The sequence below is a fragment of the Triticum aestivum genome, chromosome 4A (assembly GCF_018294505.1).
Source record: "Triticum aestivum cultivar Chinese Spring chromosome 4A, IWGSC CS RefSeq v2.1, whole genome shotgun sequence".
In the NCBI taxonomy this organism is placed as follows: domain Eukaryota; kingdom Viridiplantae; phylum Streptophyta; class Magnoliopsida; order Poales; family Poaceae; genus Triticum; species Triticum aestivum.
In genome coordinates, this window is record NC_057803.1 from 306,582,319 (window position 1) to 306,589,024 (window position 6,706).

Consider the following 6,706-nt stretch of genomic DNA (forward strand, 5'->3'; position numbering starts at 1 on the left):
CCGAGATTAATTGGATCTACCCCTTTGGGTCTTTTTATATTGGTATAGAGGTATAGATGAACTGTTTATCCTCATAGTCCATGATTTTTGTTTTTCTCTGTAGCTCGCAATTCAAGTTATTTCATCCTGAAATCTTACTCACATACACATTACATCCTTATGTGCATGTGTAATTTTATCAAAAAAATTGAAACTGAAAGTTTGAATTTTGAAATTTTCAAAATTAAGGCCATCATGGAGCTCGATCTCCAAAATGCCCTACTCGAGAGGTGGTCCGATTTGTAAAGAAACTAGGAAATTGCTACGGGGCCAAATAATTTTTAACACAAGAATATTATATGAAAAATACACTCATGAGCCCATTGCAGTTGTCGTCACATCGTCGGTGTCTACAACTTGTCTTTTTCAACTAAGTCAGGGAGAGAAAGAAATGTACGAATCGTGTTTTCAGGAAAATTCAAACTTTTCAAAACCCACGCAATCTAAGTGATTCATGCATATGCATGATCAACTAATCCTAGCCTGCACGTGAGCCGATTTACAATCAAATGTGTACAGAAAATAATCTAAACTTACTTATAAAATAATAATAAATGTAGGGCGCCATGCATGATACATAAATCATGGAATTGATGCGTAATGTAAATTAATCACGTGATATATGAAATTGGTGCAAAACGTAAGTTCATTAAGTTGGAGTTGATTTAGTGCTGCAAAAGGTAAGCAAATTAATGTGATTAAGCGGCATACTTATATGAGACGCCAATACCAAACTATTCCACCTGATTGCGAATGGGAAGAAGGCCAAAAAATTCATTCTTGCGATCCAGGTGGATGGTCAAGTGGTCACAGACCAGAAAGGCAAGGAGGAGGCCTTCTTCACGGCCTTTAGGTGCTTCTGGGGAAGGATTCGGCCCGCCAGCACACGTCAGACCTGAAATCCCTGAACATTAACAGACTATACCTGTCGGAACAAGATTTGATCTTCAGCGAGGAGGAAGTATGGTCGGTCATCAAAGAAATGCCCTCGGGTCAGGCACCGGGGCCAGATGGCTTCATCAGGATGTTCTTCCAGAAGGCTTGGGAGATCGTGAAAGGAGATGTCATGGCGGCACTGCACAAGCTTTTCCAAGATAATGGGAGGGGGTTCGGAAGGTTGAACTAGGCCCTCATCACCCTGCTACCAAAATGCCCTGATGCATGCACCGTGAAGGATTTCCGACGTATTTGTCTGGTCCATAGCATTCCAAAGCTCGCGTCCAAACTATTGGCATTGAGACTCTGCCGCTGCATGCTGGAGCTTGTCAACGTGAACCAGTCGGCATTCATCAAGGGACGGAGCATACACAATAATTTCATGCTAGTTCGTCAGATGGCTCGGAAGCTACATAAGAGAAAGACAAAAGGGATGTTGCTCAAGCTGGATATCTCTAGGGCATTCGACTCGCTATCTTGGCCATTCCTATTTGAGATGCTACATGCCAAAGGTTTCTCTGATCGATGGCGGTCCTGGATAGCAACTCTCCTATATACTGACAGCTCTTGAGTGGTCATCAATGGTGCAGCATGGGAGAAGTTCATGCACGCTTGCGGGCTTAGGCAGGGAGATTCGATCTTGCCCCTGCCGTTTGTCATTGCAATGGACGTGCTCACTGCAATCTTCATCAAAGCACATGATGCACAGATGCTCAGTAAGTTGAATGGATGTGGGCCTACTCATAGGCTATCTCTATACGGAGACGATGTGGTTCTATTCGCCAAGCCAAACCCAACGGATCTGTTCTTTGTCCAAGAAGTGTTGCAAATTTTTGGAGAAGCTTCCTGCCTACGTGTGAACTATGCGAAATCCTCGGTGATTCTAATCCGAGAGGAGGAGAGGGGTGAACAGATCCTGAGGAACACCTTGCCCTGGCAAATCAAGCAATTCCCATGCAAATATCTTGGCTTGCAACTTAGCATCAAGCAGCTCACCAGATCGGACTGGCAGCCCATGGTAGATGCAGCGCTGAAAATCCTACCAGGGTGGCAGCGAGGGATGGTGACTAGGCCTGGTAGGCTAATCCTTGTCAACCAGGTCATGAGGGTAAGACCGACGCATCACATGATTGTCGCGGAAGCTCCTAAATGGGCTCTGAACAAAATCAACAAAGGGTGTCATGCTTTCTTCTAGGCTGGCACAGATGAGATTCAGGAAGGTAAGTGTGTAGTCGCAAGGCAGAGGGTGTGCCGGCCTAAGCACATAGGCGGGTTGGGCGTCATTGATCTGCACAAGCATGGCACCGCACTCCGACTGTGATGGGAATGGCTATAGAGGACAGATGATTCACGGCCATGGCAGGGGTTACAGGTGATCGGGACAAGGGCGTCTTGACGACATTCAGCAGCTTGGTGACTTGGCACATAAGAGACGGCTCAAAAACTTTATTCTGGAAAGACAGATGGATTGGTGGCTCCCGTGTTCAGGAAATGGCACCGCTCCTTGTGGCCAAAGTCAGAACCCGGCAGTTCAACAGGCGCACGGTGAAGGATGGTCTATACCTTCACGACTGGATGAATGATGTCATCGGAGAACTAGAAACTGAGGAGTTGGCCCAATTCATCAGGCTATGGGAGGCATTGATTGGCATCCAACTTACTGAGGGAGTGGATGATAAGCCAATCTGGGCTTGGAACACCACGGGCACCTACTCGGTCGCCTTGGCTTACAGGATGATGTGTGAAGGAGGAATCAAATTCCAACCGGCCACAACGATATGGAAGTGCAAAGGACCCCTGACCTGCCAAATATTCATGTGGTTAGCATTGCAATACAGACTATGGACGTCCGACAGGAGAGCCAGACACGGCCTGCAAGACGCAACATCGCCTTGCTTTCTCTGTGAGCAGGAAGAGAACACGGTGAACCACATTCTCTTGTAGTGCGTGTTCGCCAGGCAGGTGTGGTACATCTGCTTCGCCAAGACCGGCGTCAACCAAACACTACTGTCGGCGGGCAACGACTCAGTGCAAGGTTGGTGGATGACAGCCCGGAAGGCAATCCCTAAACCAATGTGCAAGGACTTTGACTCCTTTGTGATTCTCATATGTTGGTGTTTATGGAAGCAGAGGAATGGTAGAGTGTTCGGTAGGAGCGACGTCAGGAACGAGTTAGGCACAATTGAGATCATCTTCAAAGAGCATAGTCTATGGGCGCTGGCAAGTAGGAGTGGATTGTTACATTTTTGCGAGTAATCGCGTAGTCACTTAGGAGTGTGGGAGAGTGGACCCTTGTGTGGGTGACCGCTAATTGTAATCTATTGTAATTATTTTGCTTCTCCTTCTATAAAGCTAAGGTACGCTCTTGGCATACACTCGAAAAAAATGCCTGGACATCTGGTGACTCTCTGTGCACATATTTGGGTTTTTGCCCTTGTATCCCTCTCTCGCCCCACCCTAGACTAAAAATACCCCTTCCCTTGGACAAATTAGGACTTGCAAAGCATATATGAAGAATTAGAGAGAGCTTTGCTCATATCTACCCATCTCCTTTGGAGATCAAGACCTTTTTTGAAGAAGAATCCCTAGTGGATCATCAAGACCTCCTCTTGTGGAGAAAAATCCCCATCAAAGGATTCTCAAGCCCTCATCTCCTTTTGAGATTTGAAATGAACTTTGCTCTTGTTCCTATTTCCCCTAGTTGGATTTGTACTCATGTGGATATCTTGTGTTTGCTTATCTAGTGGATGTGTGATTGGACTTGTCTGTGAGTGTTTGCCCTTGTGATTTGTGTGTTCATCTTGATTCCCCCTTCAGTCGTGAAAGATTACGCCACCTAGGGTTCTACCCAACATCACTGCTCCATCCCGATGACGCAGCCACACCACACCCTGCGATGGCAGTGACCTCGGTAGCGAGGCGGAGTGCCCTATGGCGGTTGAGTGGTGGTGGGAGGTGCGCAGAGACGGGGAGCGACAGTGTCTTGGACTAGAGGGTGCTAACCACATTGGCCCCATCATAAGTGGGCCGGGCGGAGGATCCCTAGATCGTTAACTAATGTACCAAGACTGCGATCGCCCAAGATGTACTCAAGATGGAATCCTCCAAAGACTGGCACATACTCCAAGACACATTTGAATATTCTGCATGTTTATCCCTAGATGTAACCGACCTCATGTAAACCCTAGGTACCCTAGTCCCTATATAAGTCAAGGGGTTTAGAGCATAGGGTAGAGAATTAGACATTCACATACGATCTCGAGGTAGATCATCATATACTTTATACTCCAACATAATCAATACAACAAAAGCATGGCGTATGGTTTTACCTCTTCAAGAGGGGCCAAACCTGAGTAAACATTGTCTCACTTACTTCTCCTATTACCATCTAGCTAAGATCACCAGCTCGGGACCCCCTACCCTAGATCTGCTAGATTAAACTCTGACATTGGTGGCCCATTGTAACGCCCCGAGACCGACGTGCCAGGTGTCTTCCAGTTATTCGCTGACGTTGCGATGTCTTTTGCTTGCGTGTTGCATCTTGTCATGTCGTCATGTGCATTGCATCATCATGTTTTTAAAACTTGCATCCGTCCCGGTCTCCTTGTTCTCTCTGTTGTCCATTCTGAGCCCAGACACACTTGCACGCGCCCACGGCACGTCCGAAATATTATTTTTTTAAGTGGCCAAAAAATGTTCTCGGAATGGGACGAGATTTGGCGTGCGGTCTTGTTTTGTTGTAGGTGGGCCGCCTACCAAGTTTCATCGCGTTTGGAGTCTGTTTGATGCCCCAATGGATAACTATAGCGACAATATAGTCAGTCAAATCGTCGGACATTTTCAGTCTCCGGAAACCGTTGTCCGGCTGTCTTCTCTTCTCTCCTCTCAGCCCATCGCACTCTCCACAGTCTGCTATCAACCGCCAGGCCCCGAAACCCCTCCTTGCACAGTGCATCGACCCCCCTCGCGTGCGCGTCCGAAAGCTGTCCCGAACCCGTACAGCTCAGTCATCACCATTGTGTTCAGATCATCCCCTAACATCTACAAAACATCTTCGTTTTGCTTTTTGGTCTCCCTAGCCTATTTGTCTGGTGCCGTCCGATTAAGATCGGAGGGACCAAACGCCCCTATCCAAAATACCACTTTTTATATAAATCAGACCAAATCCCTAAACTCTAGGGATCCTCCTCGCCGCCGCCACACTCCACCTTGTCATCTCCCACCTCGGGATCCCCTCGCGATCACGCAGCCAATCCACCAACCTGCGCCTCCTTTCCTTCCTCGATTTCACCAGTAGACCAATCCCCTCTGAGGTCCATCTCCACCAACCAGATCCACCCGCAGACGAATGCCTCCGCATCCCGCATCGCCAGATGCCAGCCTCCTCTGCGCCGAGCTGCACCAGGCCCCGAGCGACCCCGCCGGAGAGCGCCACCGCCGGAGTTGCTCCGTTCCTTCGCCCTCATCCACCATGCCAGGCCGCCCGCCTTTTCCTCCCTGTCCTCCTCCTCTTCTCGTTGCTCCCCTTCTCTGACCTTTTCCTCATCTCCTCTCCTTCTTGCTTCTCTAGGCAGGAACCCCAAGGCCGCCGCAGCCAAGCCATGGAACCTCTCCACCGCCAAGAACCACCGCAACCACTCCGTTCCCTACCTCGATGACCCTCTCCGCGATCGGGTCCGGCGAGCTCCACGTCTGAAGCCGCCTCCTGCGTCCCTGCAATCGAGCGACAACAGTTCAGGCGGAGGATGCAGCCTCTACCTCGACCCCCGCCGGGATTCCCCTCCGTCGGCCCAGCCGCATCGTCCAGCGCCTGGATCCGCCTCTTCCTCCGGTCGTCGTTCCCATCTCCGGCCTCCACTCACCGGCGCTCTGCTCCTCTGCGTCACCCTGCTTCCCCTGCAGCGAATGGCAACACCGCCATGGCCCTCGTCAAACGCACGCTCCTGGGTCACTCCCCCCCCCCCGTTGCCAGATCCGACCCAGCGCCTCCTTCACCGGCCTCTCTTGTCGGCCTCTTCCACCAAACGGGCCAAGGCCCAGGGTGAGAAGCCCCCAAGCGCCCCCTCCTCTTGTTTATTTTTTTCACCTGTTGGGCCAGCCAAAATTCGGCCCGCACATGTTTTTTTCTAGCGTCTGCGAATTTGTCTATTTTTTCAGAGAGAGCAGTTTTGCAGAATAGCCCCTAAACTTCATGCATATCCTAACTAATTAATGGTGCATCGGATTAAAATAAGTTATATATGAAACATGACCAAAATTTCATCTAGTTTCATAATATGCCACTTTCATGAATGTTTAAAATGTTTAAGATGCTGTTTGGTTAAATTTGCTCCTATGCCATGCTAAAATGCTTTATTTCATAACTTAATAACCGTAGCTCCAAACTTAACAAACTTTATATGTGAATGGGGTAGAAAAATGCATAGATTATCATGGTGACCTTACTTTGCATGTTTAACAACTTTAAAATTGTGTTTAGGGCAGAACAGTACCAAAACCTAAAATATGCACATGAGGTTTTTCCGGACTTGTTGCTTGTTGTTCCAGCCTCATTTAAACTTGCCTAGCTGTGTAGTTTACTTATGCTTCACCTCTTGCCATGCTAACCAACATTTAATATTGTTGGGTAAATAAACAAGAGTGAACTAAATAAGTCATGTGGTGTTTTCAGCAATATGCAACTCGTTGCATATTGAGCTCCACTTAATTTGTAGGATTGTTTGTGCACTTT